General features: G+C 48.3%; 1 protein-coding gene across 7 annotated transcripts in view; it reads left to right on the top strand.

Annotated features, from left to right (window-relative positions):
• Nucleotides 1-19,217, top strand: part of LOC131420733 (ral guanine nucleotide dissociation stimulator-like) — a 396,596-nt gene that overhangs the window by 244,447 nt on the left and 132,932 nt on the right. For 2 of the 7 annotated variants that reach the window (XR_009223634.1, XR_009223631.1), the window contains exon 2: nt 13,869-14,181. The exons of 3 other annotated variants lie outside the window; for them this stretch is intronic. The gene's annotated coding sequence lies outside the window, so the exon portion shown is untranslated. Of the gene's footprint in view, nt 1-13,868; nt 14,182-14,351; nt 14,377-14,949; nt 14,975-19,217 lie in introns of those variants that run through there. 2 more of the 7 variants (XR_009223633.1, XR_009223632.1) reach the window with 2 other exon arrangements.

Raw genomic sequence — 19,217 nt, 5'->3', positions numbered from 1 at the left:
GGGATTACTTTTAGAGTGTTGTAAAATAGGGGTCCAATTTCAGTTTTCTGCATGTGGTTATCCAGTTTTCCCAACACCATTTATTGTAGAAACTATCTGTTCCCCATGGAGTCTTCTTAGCTGACTCATCAACTTTTAGCAAAGTGTATGTGTGTGGTTTTATTTCTGGGCCTTTGATTCTGTTCTAATGGTCTATGTGTCTCTTTTTACACCTGTATCATTACCGTTTTTATTACTATAGAGTTGTAATAAAATTTGAAATCAGGAATGTGATGCCTTCAGCTTTTTCTTTCTCAGGGTTGTTTTGGTTATTGGAGGTCTTTTGTGGATCCATATGAATATTAGGATTGTTTGTCCCATTTCTGTGAAAAATGTCATGGGAATTTTACTAGGAATTGCATTGAATCTTGAGATGGCATTGGGTAGCATGGACATTTTAACAATATTAATTCTTCTGATCCATGAACATGAGATATCTTTTCATTTCTCTGTGTCTTTGATTTCTTTCATCAATGTCTTATAGTTGTCAGTGTCTAGATCTTTCACCTTCTTGGTTAAATTTATTTATGAGTATTTTACTGTTTTTGATGCTATTGTAAATAGGATTTTTTTCTTTATATCTTTTTTAGATAGTTCATCGTGAGTGTACAGAAAGGCAACAGATTTCTACATGTTGATTTTGTCTCCTGCAGCTTGAGTGAATTCGTTTATTAGTCCTAAAATTTTGGGGGGGAGTCCTTACATATTTCTCTATATAAAATCATATCATCTGCAAACAGAGACCACTTTGATTCTTCATTTCCAATTTAGATGTATTTTATTTCTTTTCGTTGCCAAATGTCTCTGGGTGAGACTTGCAGCAGTATGTTGAAGAGTGGTGTTGAGACTGGACACCCTTGTCTTGTTCTTTGTCTTAGCAAGAAAGCTTTCAAACTTTCACTGTTCAATATGATGTTAGCTGTGGGTTTTGTCATGTAAACCTTTTATTATGTTCAGGTATGTTCTTTCTGTAACACTTTATTAAGAATTTTTTTCATGAATGGCTGTTGAATTTTGTCAAACTGTTTTTTCTGCATCGATTGAGATTATTTTGTGATTTTTATCTTTCATTCTATTAATGTGGTGTATCACATTCATTGATTTGCATCATGTTGAACTTGATCATGTTGTTTGATCCTTTTTTTGAGTTCAGATAGTTTTGTTATAATGTGTCTTGGAGAAGAAAGTTTTAGTTTGAAATTTTAGGTTGACAGATTGGCTTCAGGACCTTGGATGTATAAATCTCTCTCCAGATTTGGGAAGGTGTCAGCTGCTATTTTGTTTAAGTAAACACTCTTTTCCTTTATCCCTGTCTTCTCCTCTGGTACTTTAATAATGCTTATCTATTTCTTTTCATGGTATCCCATAATTCACACTGCCTTTCCCCGTTCCCATCCATTCCCATTTTTCTTTTTGCTTCTTTGACTGGATGATTACAAATGACACATCTCCTTGTTCACTAATTATTTCTTGTTATAGTTGAATCTGATCTAGAAGCTCTCTATTGAATTCTTCAGTTCAGACATTGTGTTCTTCAACTCTAGGATTTCTGTTTGTTTTTCTTTAATGATTTCTGTTTCCATAGTGAATTTCTCACTTGTTCGTGCACTGTTTCCTTATTTCATTTAGTAGTCTATCTATGTTTCCTTAGAGTTTTATGAATTTCTCAAAGAGGGTTGTTTGAAGTCTTTGTCACATAGTTCCTATATCTCCATTGCTTGGTCAGTCATTGGAGTTTTATTCTTTTTCTTTGGGGGTGTGATGGGTTTTTGATTATTCATGATCCTTGTGGCCTTCCATTGGTGTTTGCAAATTTGAGGAAGTAGGCACCTCTTCCACTCTTTACAGACTGGCTTTAGCAAACCAAAGCCTTCTCAGTCATCCCATCTAGGGGTCCTGTGTAGGCCATCTGGTAGTGTCCAGGTGCAGGCTTGCTGCTGGAGTCCTTGGGCAGCCTGGTACTGGGGTGAGTGGAAAGCTTAGGTCTATGGTATTGTGTCTGGCCCTGGGCACAGCTGGGACCCTGAGTTCATGAGTAGCCCCACTGGAGCCTGGTTTGGCAGGTCCTCCTTGAGAGCCTGCAGCCACAGGAGTCATCCAGGTCCATGAGAGTTCGCCAGTGCTGGGATGAGCTGAGAGCCTTGGTTCATGGGAGACTGCAAGGAGCCTGGCACCAAGAGAGACAGCTTGTGCTGTGGTAGGCCAGATGTCTGGATTCCTGGGAGCCTGCTGGGATCCTGGGGCCACAGGAGCTGCCTGAGGCTGCAGAAGCCAGCAGGCACTGGGTCAAGATGGAAGCCTGGGTTCATGGGAACCTGCCGGTGCCTGGTGCCATGGGAGCTGCCTGGGGCCGCCTGAGTCAGCAAGCACCTGGGTAAACTGGGGGCCTGATTTTGTGGGAGCCTGCCAGGGGCCTGGTTCCATGAGAGCTGTCTATGGCTCCTGGAACTGGCAGGTGGTGTGGTGAGCCATGGGCCTAAGTTCCCCAGCAGCTCTTGGGGAGCCTGGTGCCATGGAATCTACCTGGGGTTGCTGGAGCCAGCAAGTGCTGGAGTGACTTGGGGTCTTGGGGGTGTGGGAGCCTAATGGGTGCCCTGGTACAAAAGCTGCCTGTGACTGAGTGTTGCCTGTGGCTGCCTGGAGTACGCAGGAACTTGGGTGAGCCAGCGTCTGGATTCACCAGAGCCCACCAGGAGCCTGGTGCCAAGGACACCACTTGTGGTCACAAGAGCCACCTTGGGCTGTTTAAGATGGCAGCTCCTAGGCTGAGATGGGGCCCTGGGTTCCCAGGAGCCTGGTGGGAGCCTGGTGTCAAGGATGCTGCTTGAGGCCACCAGAGCTGGCATGCTCCAGGGTGAGCCAGGGGCCTGGATTTGCAGAAACTTACAGGGAGCCAGCTAGGTCCACGGGAGTCAGCCTGGCACTGGGGCAGGCTGGCTAAGGTCAGGCAGAGTGGAGAAGTCCCTTCTCGTTGGGAGGTATTTGATTACTGATTCAGTCTGCTTATTTGTTACTGATCTGTTCAAGATTTCTATTTCTTCATGATTCAGCTTTCATAGGTTGTTTCTAGGAATTTATCTATTTTGTCTAGGTTACCCAATTTATGAGTGTACACTAGTTCAGAATAGTCTCTTCTGATCTTTTTCTTTCTGAAGCATCAGTTGTAATGCCTCCTTTTTCATTTCTGATTTAGTTTGAGTCATCTATCTTTGTTTTCCTAGATATTTTATCTAAGGGTTTCTCAATTTTATTTTTTCCAAAACTCTACTTTTACTTTTATTGATCTTCCATACTGTCTTTCAATTTTTTTCCACTCTCCTCTTGGTGACTTCCGTCCTTCTGCTAACTTTGGGTTTCATTTTTTTCTTTTGTTAATGCTGTGTGTTGTAAGTCAGGTTGTTTCTTTGACATCTTTCTTCTCTTATAATGTACGAGTTTATCACTATAAACTGTCCTCTTACTACTACTTTTTCTGCATCCTAGAAGTTTTGGTGTGTTTATTCTTTCTTTCTTTCTTTCTTTCTTTCTTTCTTTCTTTCTTTCTTTCTTTCTTTCTTTCTTTCTTTCTTTCTTTCTTTCTTTCTTTCTTTCTTTCTTTCTTCCTTCCTTCCTTCCTTCCTTCCTTCCTTCCTTCCTTCCTTCCTTCCTTCCTTCCTTCCTTCCTTCCTTTCCTTCCTTCCTTCCTTCCTTCCTTCCTTCCTTCCTTCCTTCCTTCCTTCCTTCCTTCCTTCCTTCCTTCCTTCCTTCCTTTCTTCTGAGGAAGATTGGCCCTGTGCTCACATCTGCCAATCCTCTTTTATTTTATTTTTTTTTTGCTGAGGAAGACTGGCCCTGGGCTAACATCCGTGCCCATCTTCCTCCACTTTATATGGGACGCTGCCACAGCATAGCTTGCCAAGCGGTGCGTTGGTGCACACCCGGGATCTGAGCCGGCGAACCACGGGCCGCCACAGTGGAGCACACACACTTAACCACTTGCGCCACCGGACCGGCCCCTATTGTTTCTTTTTGTATGTTTTGAGCTGTTTTCTAATTTCCCTTTTGATTTCTTCTTTGATCTACCTTTTTTTTGTGTGAGGAAGATCAGCCCTGAGCTAACATCCATGCCAATCCTCCTGTTTTTGCTGAGGAAGACCGGCCCAGAGCTATCATCCTTGCCCATCTTCCTCCACTTTATGTGAGATGCCACTACAACATGGCCTGACAAGCATGCATCGGTGCGTGCCCAGGATCCGAACCCGGGCCACCACCAGCGAAGCACATGCACTTAACCGCTACAGCACCTGTCAGCCCCCGATCTACTTTTAAGTTTAAGAGTTTTTGTTGAACTTCCACGTATTACGAATGTTCCAGTTTTCCTTCTGTTATTGACTTCTGGTTTCATGCCACTGTGTTTAGAAAAGTTACCTGGTATTATTTCAGTCTTCTTAATCTTGTTAAGACTTGTTTTGTGACCTAACACGTGATCTGTTCTGGAAAATAGTCTGTGTGCCCATGAGAAGAGTGTGCATTTTGTTGCTGTCCAGTAAAATGTTCTGTGTGTATCTGATAGCTCCATTTAGTATTTAATGTTTTCATGTCTGCTATTTCCTGTTTTCTGTCTGGATATTCTATCCATTGTTAAAAGTGGGTCTTTGATGTCTCCTACTATTTGCAACTTATATAAGTGAGAAGGCTCTTATTTTGAGAATATATAAAGATCTCTTAGAACTCAATTATAAAAGACAAGTCAATGAAACGGGGTAAGCAACTGGAATAGGAAATACATAGATGGCCAATAAGCACAAGATAGTTGCTCAGTATCATTAATTATTAGGAAAATGCAAATTCAAAGCACAATGTGATACTATTTCATGCTCAAAATGAAGGCTATATTCAACATAATGGAAAATAACAAGTGTTGGTAAAGATGTGGAGAAAGAGAAAACCACATACATTACTGGTGGGAAAGTAAAATGATGCAGCCACTGCAGAAAACAACTTGGCATTTTCTAAAATCTTAAACCTAGAATTACCATTGACCTGGAGAGGCCCATGGTAGATATGTCCAAAAGAGCAAACTTGCCCATAGACATTCAAAGCAACAGTGTTCACAATGGTCCAAAAGTGAAACAAATCCAAATTTCTATCCAGTTATCACTGCATAAACCAAATGTGGCCTATTCATAATATAGGATATTATAAGCCATAAAAAGGAATTAAGTACTGCTACATACTAGGCCATGGGTGAACCTTGAAACATGTGTGCTCACTGAAGCCATCCACAAAGGCAATAGATAACATGATGCCATTTGAATGAACTGTCCAGAATAGGGAAATCCATAGGGGGAGAAAACAGATGAGTTGTTTCCATGGGTTTGGGTTAGCAGAAAATAGAGTGTGAATGAGTATGGGTTTGTTTGGGGGTGTTGAAAATGTTCTGGAATTAAATAGTGGTGATAGCCACATGACATAATCATTGTGCTAAAAGCCACAGAAATGTATACTTTGAAATGCTTAAAACGGTGTATTCTACGTTAAGCAGATTTTCCACATAAAAATTTTGAATTTTTAAAGTTAATCAGGGTATTGGTTAATTTTAAGTTGGTTAGTATATTTAATAAGTGTAATTAATGGAGTTATTAGGAGTATGGCAGGTTGTAGCCAAGAGAGTGAACATCCGACGAGGGCTATAGTAAGAAATCCTATGATTATACAAGCAACAATCTAAAATCCAGTCCATTTCCATTGTCCACAACATGGAGAGACCAGCCATGAAAATAGGTCAGTGATCTCGGGGGCCTTTGGTATCTATTCAAAGATTTGGGTAATATTATGCAATATTTTAACCTCTTGGGCCATTTGGTGGAGGTAGGTTTGAACTTCTCTGTTGATGTACACTCAGCAAGTGGTTCTAGGAAAGGCACCAACCCCTCCTTCCTTGGCCGGTATAGACAGTCTAGGGCCAGGCCATTTTCTAAAACCATTTAGGCGAGAGACTCATGAGACTGTTGTTCAAGGGCTAGGATATGTTCTTATGGAGTTGTTGTCCATGTTGTGTTAAGGTTGTTGATACCTCTTAGTTGCCTCAGTTTCCTGATTTTGTGTGGGTAGGGCCACCACACCTGTGCCCAGTCCAGTCAGTCAATCCTAGTAGAACTGAACACCCAGTGCTATAGGACTGACATTGTTTCTATGGGTTGATGGTAGCTAGTCAGAGCAGGAAACTCAAAGGACCTGCGACCTGAGAGAAGCAGGCTGAGAGAGAGACAATAATGCATTACACAATATAGCCTGGAGAAAGCTGTTCACGGGGTTGGGGAAGAGAAGCTCACTGGATGAGAGCCTTGTGATATCAGCCCACAGTAAAACCCAAAAGTGGATGCTCCTGGTGTGAAATATTCCTTAGGTGTCTTGAGGTAAAACCAGTAATTTGCACCCATTCACTGGTTACCTGTGCTATATGATTTCAGAGGTTATGGTTAAAGTGTTTGTGGGCCAAGAGCTGTCTGGGCCTGGGCACAAAATCACCAAGGTGGCCTCAAAGGCTGCCCCAAAATGACCCTTCAAGGAGCAGTTGGGGCAGAAAGTGCGGGGATAATTTTGAAGGAAGCCTGGGGCAAAGATGTTGTTGTTCGATGGAGTTGGCTACTAGTGAGTGTCTCCGCAGGGTAAGCCCTTCATCTGGGGTACAGTAGGTGATTGGAGGCCAAGTGACAGACCCTGTGACTCCTGATTCCCAGTGCACGGGCAGCCCTCTCAGCCCACTGGACATAAATGGTGATGGTGTTTGTGAAGCATCTTGATGGCTGTATGGAAGGTATAGGGGACGTATGGTGGGAGATGCCATGATAGTGTCGGGAGGAGCTGTGTGTGAGATTACGGTGTTGAAGGGGAAGGATTGGAGGCAGGTGCAGTGGGTGTGTGACCAACAATGGTCAGTGAAAGGACAGCTGGGGTGTAACTGGGGAAATCAAGGACCAACAGAAGTCATGTGTTTAAAACAAGACACCAGGGCCTGCCCAGTGGCTTAGCGGTTAAGTGCGCATGCTCCGCTACTGGGGGCCCGGGTTCGGATCCTGGGTGCGCACTGACTGGCACACCCAGTCCTTGCAAATTTCCCACATGCATTTTACATGCATTTTCTCTTCTGTTGATGGTCGATGAGTTCTAAGGAAATGGTGAAGGCACAGAGAGGAGGAATTGTGGGTTTCTGCACGACTACCTCTAGGAGTGCCGCCCCCTCAACCTGAACAACCACCCGGCACTGCTAGAAATGAAAGACATCCCATCACCATGGATTGGAAGACTCCTTATTGTGACGATGTCAACATTATCCAAAGAGATCAACAAATCCAGTGCAGTCCTTACCAAAATCCCAAGGGCGTTTTGTGCTGAAATAGAAAAAAACCCATCCTAAAATTCTTATGGAATCTCAAGTAAGCCCAGATACCAAAAATAATCTTGAAAGAAGGTACTAAGTTGGAGGACTGATTCTTCCTGATTGAAAACTTACTACAAATCTACAGTATCAAAACTGCATTGTCATAGCATAAAGACAGACATATTGACCAATGGAAACAGAATTGAGAGCCCAGAAATTAACCCTCACTCATGTGATCAAATGATGTTTGACAAGGGTGCCAAGATTATTCAAAGGGGAAAAGCCCTTTCAACAAGTTGTGCTGGAAAATGTGGATATCTACATGCAAAAGAATCAACTTGGACCCTTACCTAACACCATATACAAAGCTTAATTCCCAATAGATCAAAGACCTAAATGTAAGAGCTAGAACTATAATACTCTTAGAAGAAAACATAAGACAAAACTTTACAAGATAGGATTTGGTAATGATTTCAAGGATATGACCCCCAAGGAGCAGCCAATAAAATAAGAAAGTACACATGCTGGACTTCATGGATATTAAAAAGTTTTGTATCTCAAAAGACATTATCAACAGTAAAAGCACAACTCACAGGATGGGCGACCATATTTGCAAACCATGTGTCTGACAAGGGCTTAATATCCAGAATAGATAGAGAACTCCTAAACTCAACAACAAAAATCAAACAACCCAAATCAAATTTGAACAAAGCACATGAGTAGACGTTTCCTCAAAGAAGATCTGTAAATAACCAATAAGCGTATGAAAAGACGCTCATCATCAGTAATCATTAGGGAAATGCAAATCAGAAACACAGTGAGAGACCACCTCACATTCATGGATCAAAAAAAAAAAAAAAAAAAGATGGCATCCAAAAAAAAAAAAAAAGAAGAAGAAAAAGAATAGAACCAGTGTTGGTCAAGATGTGGAGAAGTTGGAACCCCTGTGCACTGTCTTGGGAAGATAAAATATATAGTTGCTGTAGAAATCAGTATAGCAATTCCTAAAAAAAAATTAAAAATATAATTATATAAGACCCGGCAATTTCAATTCTGGGTATATACGCCCCCAAAGAGTTGAAAGCATATTCTTCAAAACATATTTCAACACCCATATTCATAGCATCAGTATTCATAATAGGTAAAACATAGAAGCCACCCAAGTATCATAACCGAGGAAGGGCTCGCTGCCCAATGCACCCCTTAAGCCAACCATGAGATACCGCTCTTGTAGAAGGGAAAAAGCTTTATTACGAGGTTGGCCAGCAGGGAGACAGGAGCCAAAGGTTAAATCCTTCTCCCCAATGGGCAGTTGAAAGGGCTTTTTAAGGGCAAAGGAGTGGGTGTGGGAGGTTGGGGGCAGTCCTACACATTTTGCGCAAGTAGATTTTCATGTTCTGTCATACATCCCACGTTCAAAAGGCAGTGTCCTTAACATGATTGGCAGCTGAGTTCTTGGTCCCCTACGTCATCCTCCAGTCACTTGACTCAAACAGCAGTGATGGTTTGAGTCTTGCCAGCCGTCTTGTGGTCTCACTGGTTCAAACCAGTTGAAACTTGCTCAAGGAGGAAAAACGGAGTTTCTGAAAAACAACTCATGGCCCAAGACTAGATCCTTAGTAAATATATGGAACGTGGCTTAAGAAAGTAGTCTCCAGGGGACCGTTGATAAAAGTCTGGTTGGGGCCCCATTTTATTTTGGGCTTGGTTTTGGGCCCGGCTAGGCTATCTGTCCAGGGATGTATGGATATGGAAAATGTGGTATATACATAAAATGGCATATTATTCATCCTTAACAAAGGAAGGAAAGTCTAAGATATGGCACACCATGGATGAACCTTCAGGATATTACTCTAAATGAAATAAGCCAGTCACAAAAATACAACCTTGTGTGATTTCCCTTCTATAAGGTTGCTGAAATCGCTAGATTCAGAGAGACAGAAAGTAGAATGGTGTTTGCCAGGGGCTGGGAGGAGGAGGAATGGGGGGTTATTCATGAATGGGTATAGAGTTTCAGTTTTGTAGGATGAAAAGACTAAAGATGGATCGTGGTGATGATTGCACAACAATATTAATGTCTTCAATACACATTAAAACATACTTAATGTATCTATGGGGCCTGATGACTTGTCCTGGCTGAGCACACGCTTGTGCTGTTGCACATCTTACCCCTCACTGTACTGTTGGGAAACTAGCCCAGAAAGAGGCAAGTACTGGCCCAGACCACAGGAGGTAGTCCGGGTCCCAAAGACTAGACAGAGCTCCAGCTTCCTTGGCCAAGGCTCCGCCCCTTCCCTCAGGTCTCCTTTGGCAATGAGAGGCATTAAGATCTTAGAGGATTGCTGCCCACCCCTCTCCATATGAGATCATTTTCCTCTCCTCATCATAGCATGTGCATAGGCACCCCCACTCACACTGAATTCTCATGTGGGGGCCATGGAGGCGCAGTCAAGAAAGAGCTGACCCGGAGGAAGTGACAAGAGGCAGGAGGGAGAGAGATGGGAGGCAGCTCTCCCAGGGGACCATGGCATTCGTTCTCCTAGATACATGCCCAGAGATGGGCAGAGGAATCCCTAAGGTTCCTAGGTTTCTGCCTATCTGTCTGTTCCAGACCCATCCTTGGCCCAGCCTGGGGAGCACAGGACTGGGATCCTGCAGTCCACCTCTGTGGGCACCCAGAACTGTGATGAGTCCATCCTCCCCTTGTGTAGGCATTGGGAACAGGAGAGAATACCTCAGTGAGGGTCCTCCTGTATAAAACGGAGTGCATCCAGCAGGTGACTCCAAGTGTTCCATGCACTCGCAATGTGTCTGTTGGACTAGGTTCTCTGTTCATGACCTACTGTGCTCTGAAATGTTGAGAAGATGCTTTCCACCCACTTGAGATCATTTAGAACTGAGGAGACATGGGGGCATAGGTGAATGAGAACTGGGGATAAGGAAGAAGATGCCAGAGCACTGGACACCAAGTCTAGAGATGAGGGAGAAGACCAGTTCTTGTTGGATCCTCGGGGTCCTCATCTGGAGGCAGGGGGGAGTCATTGTCCTGGTTGAGGTTGGATGCCTCAGGAATGAAGAAGACACCTGGTGGGGGACAGCAAGATGGGGGGAAAGGTAGGCTCCCAAGATTCACCCCACTCTCTCGAAGCCGACAGGTCCTGCTCCTTTACCTCTGGGACCCTGGAGAGCCTCTGCCTTGAGCACATCTGAAGAATGGTTCCTTTCTGTTTGGTGGAGTTTTGGTGAGGGCTGCAGTGCTAGTGCTGGCCACCAGGGGGCGGGCAGCCTCTTGTGTCAGTGGTGGCAAGTTAGATTTTGTTTTTATTTTTTTCAGTTGTATTGAGATATACTTGATATACAGCACTATGCAAGTTAACATTGCTGTGTGGTACATTTGAAAGTTGCTAAGAAAGTAGATCCTAAAACTTCTCATCACCAGGAAAAAATCTTTTATGTTTGCTTGGTGATTGATGTTAACTAAACTTATTTTGGTAACCATTACATAATATACATATACATCAAGTCCTTTCCTTCTCCTGTAAACCCGGAATTTACACGGTGTCCACTGAACTTTTCTTGACCTCCTGGAGCAGAGAAGAGTCAAGCAGAGGTCTTTCTGGCTGTCCCTCTGCCTCAGAAACAACTTGTACCTCCTATTTCTAGTGTTCATCTCCACAATCACAGTTGGTCAGAAGCAGGGAGAGGGGTGCAAGATCTTCCCGTGTACTCATTTAGCAGCTGTGCACTGAGCACTCACCCTGTGCCAGGTGCCCTGGTGGGCCAAAGTGCAGGATGAAAATGACCAAGTGGTCCCTGCCTGCCAGGAGCTCACAGCCTAGAGGGGAAATGGACAAAAGCAAAAACAGGAGCAAGAAAAGAGCAAGTGCTGTAGAGAAACACATCAGGGGGCTGTGAGGGAGGGCTGGGCATCACTGAGTAGGAGGGTCTGAAAGGCCTCACTGGGGTGACGTTTTCTAGGACCAGAATGACAAGAGGGAGCCAGCCCTTCAGGGGTCTGGGAGCAGTGTGTCAGGGGGATGGCACCATTGGTCCTGAGTCTCACAGGCAGAAGTGAGTTTGGCCAGAGGAGGTTAGAATTGTGGCCAGTGCAGCTGGAGGGAGGCTGGGAGGAGAGAACAGGAGCTGGGGTGGAAGGTAGGGCCAGGGCCTGGTAGGCTGTGTCAGTTACCTTTCCCTCTCTGACTTCATTGCCCCTAACCTTGCATTTCAAAACTACAAATGTTGACTATCTCACAATTTGTGTGGATCAGCAATCAGGTACGTTTCAGCTTGGTGCCTCTGCCTCAGTGAGTTGAACAGGTTGGGGCTGTGGCCTCAACTGAGGCTCAACTGGGGGAGGACTAGCCCCAAAGTTCACTCTCAGACTTCAGAGTTCAGTTTGGACTGAGAATTTAAGTTTCTTTCTGTCTGTTGGCCTGGGCACACCCGTGCTTTTCTCCTCTATAGGCCTCCACATTGGGCAGTCCCAAAACACTGGTATTTGATTCCTCAGTTACAAGGATTCGACAGAGAGAGAGAGAGAGAGATGAAACATGAAAGACGGAGTAAGAGGAAGTGAGAGACTTGTGTAGTTAAAATTTAGACAAGACATCCCATCACTTTGGCTGTTATTATGTTCAGAAGCCAGTTACTAACTACTTAGTGGTTCCACGGGGATGGCTATACCATGGGTGGGGCTTACTGGGTACCACTGTGGAGGCTGCCCACCTCATAGGCCAAGATGAGGCACTTGGGTCTCATTCTCCATAAAACAGTAAACAATTGAATGGTTTAATGCCACAGGATGGCAGTATCTAAATTTCCATTAGTTTCAACCCCCTCATGATGCTGACCTGAAAGTGAGGCCAAGTTGGGAGTGACTGTTCCAATATCACATTGCTAGAACCCAGGCCTGTTTTGAGTGGTGTTCTGTGCTACCTGTCACCCCTTCTTGTTATTCTTCCATCTCTAATTTTGTGCCTTATGTACATGTGACACCAGCCCACAGGGGTAATAGATATTATCTCATATACACCAGTGAGGTCCCTAGGAAGTAGATTCTAGCCTGATCCCCCTGGTGTAGGTTTGGAGACTGGGGAGGACCTGAGAGGCACAGGGACTATCCCAGGATGAAGAACTGGTAAGTTAAAGGATGTCTGCATTCATCTCTGTCTCCTCAAAGCAAGGACCTGAGTTAGGTTTCTTGGGAGCTGGGGCTAGGTCTGTGTAGGCTCCTTGTGTACAGTTCAGGAAGTGACATGAGAGAGGAGGGTGAGCAGCCCGGGCTCAGGGGGCAGCTCTGGAGAAATCTGATTGAGGTAAGGGGTCCAGGTATAGGAATCTTGAAAAATGACCCCATCTCCTTGGTCCTAGGCCTCAACAGATCTTTGAACTCTGGTAACCAGGCACCCACAGTCCCCCATCCAGCTCACTTGACAGGAGACAGTCAAGAGGCAAAAATGTTTTGTTGTTGTATCCCAACTTTTGCAGGATCTGGGCTCAAAAAAGCCCAGAAAAAGAATCTTTTTGATTGTTGCCTACATTGGCTCAGCCCTCATCCCTGATGCCTCTGGGTGTCTGACAGGAGGCAGTGAAGGGTAACATGGGGCAGCCCAGGAAAGGTTAGTGCAGACCAGGACACAACGGTGATCCCACCTGATCAACCCCAAAATCCAGGCCCCTCATCGTGTGTTTGTGTGTGTTTGTGTGTCTGTGTGGTGTGGGGAAGGCAGAGTATGTGGGGCAGGCCATTCCTGGGCAGGAGCTGGTTGTTAGGTGTCGGAAGTCTGGTGGGTCTGTCATGTTCATACCCAGTCATGGCTGGCAGCATGAGAAGGTGAGCTGCTCAACTCGTATGTTATTGAGCCCTAGAGGTTTCATCTCCTTCCCTTCCTGACCAGAGTTCTTTGCCAGGATGACCTCTGTGCCTGAACTGAGGAGCAGACTTTCTCTTGGGGGTTGACCACAGTGGCAGTGTGCGGGCAGCCCCTGATTCCCTCTGGCCCAGCTCCCAGGCAGTCTTTGCAGAACTCCACTCAGGAGGTCATCGAGTAGCTGCCCAATGGTTTCAAGTCCACCAACTCACTAGACAAGGGGCAGGTGCATGAGGCCACCCACACCATCCAGTGCTGCTCTAAGATGAGAACAGGAGCAGAGGGCCTCCACACTCAGGACCTTGAGATGATGGGGTTGGACCAGAACTAGGGTGGGACCAGTCAGGGGCTGTCTCTTTTTCAAGCTAAAGGGGATGTACATTCAGGAAACCTTGCCTGATTCAGAGCTGAGCTGCTGTGACCCTCTTTCCTTTGACTGGTGTGAGCTTCTGGAGGCCACTGAGGCAGAGCCAGAGGGTGAGGGGGACTGCAGGCTGGCTATTCCTGGAAAGGAAGTGGGATCTTTCCTGTATTTAGAAGGACACATGGAAAGTCAGCTATGTGAGTGAACCTTTCTCTTTATCCCGCTCCAGCGCCAGGTGCAGAGCTTCAGCCAGCAGCAGAAGCAGAGCAGTGGGCAGTGGTGGAGGTAGAGCTGGCTCCAGCTCCGTTGACACCACCCTCTCTAGCACTGGAGCCAGTGTCCCCTCCATCAGCAGTGTTGGAGCTGGAGCAAGGGCCGACATCGGCTGCAGCAGGAGTGGGAGCTGCTGAGCTGGAGTCACCTGGACCATCATTTCTAGTGGGAAGTCCATCTCCACCTGTGGCTAAGAAGCATGAGAAGAAGCCCAACCTACGGCCTTCCCTCCTAAGCTGGTGGTGGAGCAGTTGACCGTGATGGATGCGGTGAGCAGCTGGGCTTTCAGGGTGGGTGGGGTAGGCCTTTCCTCTGATATCATTGACCCAGACCTCATCCAGTCTCCTATGATCTGGGCCCGAATCCTGGCTCCACCCCTTACCAACCATACGACCTGGGCAACTTTCTGAACCCCCAAACATTTGCTGTTCACCTGCAGACCGTAGAGGTGGACACTAACAGGACCTGCTGCACAGAGTGGTTGTGCCGGCTCCATGAGGTAGAAGAGACGGAAGGGTGAGCAGGGCCTGGCACATCAGTGGGGGAGGGGAACTCACTGTGTGCAGCCAGGTCCCTGATGGCCCAACCTTCTGCTCAGGAGGCTCAACAGCCTCAGGACTTATTAGACACCTGATGTGTACTTCATTATGAGGGAGACAGACAAGGCCCGTGGTTGTAGCTGCCACAGGGGAATGTGCATCAGAATGGGGAGTGGGACCAGAGCGGGGATCATGTTGTTGGAAGATGCCCCCTTGGGATGAGCCAAGCTGAGCCACCATCTGGAGCTTGGAGTTAGCCAGGACGGGATGGATGCAAATGCCCCTCTCCCTTCCCTGCCAGTATTGGGTCCTGGGTCATCTTCTGCTGGGTGCCTGCAGTGACAGAGAAGAAAAGCCAGGGACTCGAACAAGGCTCAGGCCACATCATGAGCTTCCTGAGCTCCAGCTCTAAATTGTGACCCCTGTGTGGGACTTTGTGGGCTGTGGACACAGAGCTAGGGTGTGGCAATGCTGGGTGACACTCCCCCTGTTCCCCAGGAGCCCTTCCAGAAGGTGGTGCCCTCTCAGTGTCTGGGCTCCACCTGGGGAAAGAGGAAAAAGCCCGGCAATGAGCACCTGGCACACACCGTCCGGGCCAATATCGACCACTTCATAAGGGTGGCCAACCTCGTCATCACCACCTGCCTCGGGGTCCCGAGCATGATGGCCCAGGACAGGGCGAGGGTGGTGTAGCGCTGGATCCAGGTGGCCCAGGTGTGCTGTGGCAGGCCCAGTGGAGCCCCTCTCTGGAGCCTGAGGAACTGCCTCCACCTTTATCAGCTCCCAGGATTGCAGTGTGTGGTCTAAGCCCCTGCAAGTCCCTAGGTCCTTCCTGCCAGGAGCACGCTGATCTTGACTCTAGGTCCCAGTGCGGGGATGGTCACTTCCTACGTGGCTCCCTCCTTGGGTTGAGCTAAAATCCTCCTCCTTGTGAGTGTTACACTTTGGGTCCTAAATGTGCCCTTCTGGGGCTCCCTGAACATCTGTCTAATCCAGGAGGGGAGATTTGAATAGAAGGGGACTGAAGCTAGAGCAGGCAGGGCTCCTGCGCCCCACCTCACAGCTCATTCTCTTCCCTTCCCCAGGAGTTCGAGATCCTGAAGAACTTCTCCTCGCCCCGCACTGTCATCTCTGCTCTGCAGAAAACATCCATATGCCACTTGAAGAACACATGGGGGAAGTTTCCTGGTGGGTAGTGCCCCTCTCCATAGGAGGACCAGGGTGGATGGGGGATCTCCTGAATGTCTGCCATTGGCCCCTCAGTCAGGTGGGAACTCCTGGGAGGCAGCAAATGATGGGGACAGGGCCTGGGCCTCAGCGGTGGGTCTCTAAGCCTCCCGGGGTCCTTAGTGCACCAGTTCTGCTTCAGGACTCTGTTTCCCTAAATGCCAGGTACTGGGTTGAGCCACATTGGAGATTTTCAAGTGTTTATAGCAACAGAACTCTATGCCCAGTTGAAACTGAAAGTGGTCAAAAGAGAGCTGCTCTGTATAGCAGGCGAATGGAGACCCCAGTGACCAACAGGAGAGCCCCCTCCCAGTCCCACGAGACCGTAGCGCTCAGAGGAGCCCAGTGAGAACACTCCTCCAGGCAGTTTGAATCTCTCAGGTTGTCAAAGAAAAGGATATGCACTTAGACCCCTCACATTATCCCTAAATTTATCCTTCCCTCTTTCCCTTCCCCTCAGGGAGAGCTCTGAAAAATTTAAGGAGAGCTATAACCAAGACGTGTCCTTGAACAGAGAACTGATGACCAAGGTAGAGTGGAGGCTGGGGGTCTGGAGAGAGAGGAGGGGCCAGGGGGGGAGGGGGACTGAGCAAGCTGTGGTTTTGATAATTTCTCACTTGAACATTCTCTGAAACGTTCCCGTCTATCTTGTCCAGATTAACAAGCAGAGGGATCTGTTCTGCCCATGGGCAGGTGGGGTGCCATTTTTGGGCAGGAGGCCTTGGTCATGGGACACAGTGGTGTTGGCTGGGCTGTTCCAGGACGAGTTGCCGAGCTGGCGCCATCAGCAGGTCTCTGGCTTCCACTCACGTCCATCCTGCTGGATATAGCTTCTTCCAGGCTGTTGGGTGGTTGGGTGGGTTTATCCCTCAGCCTAAACCTGTCCTCAAGAAGCCAGGCCCCTGCTGCTCCTTCTATCTTCACCATGTCTCCAAGGGGAGGGCACACTGCCTGCCCCAGGGACGGGCACAGCTAGGGATTCCCCTGGCCCAGGTGGACAAACAGGCTGCTCATCCTTGGATCTGAACAGCTGGACCAGAGACAGATGTGTGTGCATTGTGGGACTCCCCCCTGGACCCCTAGAGCAGTCACTCGAGTCAACCACAGGAGTCTCACCTGAGTGCCTGGTTGGCAATGATATAGGCCCCAGGTGGCTTATGAGTAGCGTCTAGGCAACTGGTGGATTCTTAGTGGATCCTACTAAAAGGACATTAGGAGCTTCATGTAAATGGGGAAGCAAAGCATCCTGTCACCCCCTTCCCTGTTGATCAGAGGTGGCACCTTGTGGGTCCAGTTCCTGAGTGGATAAAGAAAGAGTTCAGTGCAGGCGAATATCCTGAGTGGTTCTTTGGAGAGGAGAAGGGTTTGGCATTGCCTCTGTCCGGCATGGGGGCCAGACACTCCATGGGACTGGGGCAGGCAGGAGCCACTCAACAACTAGACTCCCAAGACACCCCATCTTCTCCATCCACGGCTCGGCCCAGGGCCAAGCTTTGAGAGCTCAGGGGACAGGACTGTTGTCAGTGGTGGTGCTGGGGGTTAGGTGAGGATGTTGGAACAGGGCCTCTGGCTGAGAGGGGCAAGCGGCCTCTCCTCTGTTGGCCCCTCAGCAACTCACTGCCCCTGTTTGGGCCTCTGTCTCCCCATCAGGGAAATGGAGGTATGGTGATTGTGTGGTGATTGTGTGGTGCAGGCCTCACATGGGGGTGATGATGTAAGAGGGAGGAAAAGAATGTGGGAGCTTTCTGCCTGCTCCACCTGGAGGGGTGAGGGCCAGAACAATGATGACAGTCATGCGACAGTGAGTCCTCAGGAGATCCTGTGGGGTAGCTGGAGTTCTCACGCTTTCTAGATGAGGAAACAGGCTCGGGGAGGCCAGGCCAAAAGCCCGAGCTCACACCCAGAGTGAGAGTTGGAGCTGGGCTTGTTCTGGAATCACAAGACCTTGCAGGATGGAGTGGCATTGGTTCCAGTTCACTCGAGTCAGATGTTCAGGGTCAGAGGCCAGTGGTGCTCGAGAGAAATGGGGTGAGGGGAGTATGGTCTCGCTGACACTGTCCTCGACTCTGGCAGGAGGGGCCCTCCACGTTTGCCCCCCGGAGAGCAACCCCCAGAGAGTGCAGGAGAAGCAGCAGCAGCAGCAGGTGAGTGTGCCTGTGGGGGAGGGGCTCTGCCTTCCCAACCGGAGGCCTCAAATCAAGAGAGGAGGTCCTTTCCTCCTGGTGCCACAGTGTCTGAATCTCCCAGTAGAAGTGACCAGGAGGGGGGCCTGGAAGAGCTGGTGCAGGATGGGTTGTTGTGGGGAGGGCCAGGGACCGCATAGCCTGCGATTTGCCAGAAGCCGGCCCTGGGAGGTGAGGAGGAGGAGTGTGGTGTTCTTGGGGTGTGAAGGGAGGAAGAATTGAGGGGAGGCTGCTAAGAGTCCTAGGCTGCTCCCTGTGGGAACCCTGGGGTGGGCCAGGAGGCTGAGGGTGAGGACTTTTCAGGGGAGGGTCTGCAGGGGGCCGACTTGAGAGCAAGGGCTCATCCCACCCGCACCCCGATGTCACAGGGTGTTGTCCCCTATCTTGGCACTTTCCTCGGTGACCTGCAGATGCTGCACCTGGAGATGGGTGATTATCTCGAAGTGGATGAATCTGAGGACCAGGCAGGAAGGATCAGGATCCTGAGCCTGGGGATGCGTGAGCCCCCGAACTGAGCTCTGAGCTCTCAGCACTTGGCACATCTCCTCTCATGAGAGCCTCACAGCCGCCCCTGGGAGCTGGGGCATCAGGCCCATCTTAGGGATGAGTGAACAGAGGCTCCGCCTGAGACATCCATTCTCGTTCCTCAGGCTGGGGAAGCTCAGAGCTGCCTGATGGCACAGCTGCGTGAGGTTTTATCTGAGCTGGACTCTGCCTGTCCCTCCCATGCTGCCCGTGGAGGGAGAGAGAAGTTGGGACCCCCAAGTCAGGCAGCACATAAGTGGCTGAGCAGTCCCCTCTGCCTGAGGCCTCAGCCTCCAAGTCTGTCATCAGAGAGGGTTGTGCTGCCAGGTCCCTCAGCCTCCCCCCATGTCCTACTACTCTGGAGCCCAGAGCCCATCCTAGGTCCAAGTCTTGTTTTCTGTGCATGCCCCGCCCCCTCTGGGGACCTGGCAGTAGTGCCACATGAGAAGGGCAGGGCATAGGGGGCTAGTCAGTCTAGGGGTCTCTGTCTGATGGACTCTGGCTGTCTGCCTTCCAGGGGAATGAGATCAACCTTGAGAAGAGGACTGAGGAGCAGCTGTGGCACTCCCTGCAGGGGAGGGGAAGGAGGTGGAAATCAGAAACCCTCTGGGGAGAACAGTTTCTGGCTCCACCCCTTGTATCTTACATTGAGTGGAAGATTTTGGTAGAAGTCGAGACCCATCCAGTTGGCGCGTGGGTTGAGGGGAGGATGGCATCAAGGAAAACTTCCTGGAGGAGGGGCTGATTATTCCCATTCTGAGAACAGGTAGATCCTGGATGGAACTGGAGGGAAGGAGCGTTCCCAGGACTGGTCCTCTGCCCCAGTCCTCA

Source organism: Diceros bicornis, chromosome 24 (genome assembly GCF_020826845.1).
Source record: "Diceros bicornis minor isolate mBicDic1 chromosome 24, mDicBic1.mat.cur, whole genome shotgun sequence".
Classification (NCBI taxonomy): Eukaryota; Metazoa; Chordata; class Mammalia; order Perissodactyla; family Rhinocerotidae; genus Diceros; species Diceros bicornis.
This window is presented reverse-complemented; position numbering and strand designations above follow the sequence as displayed.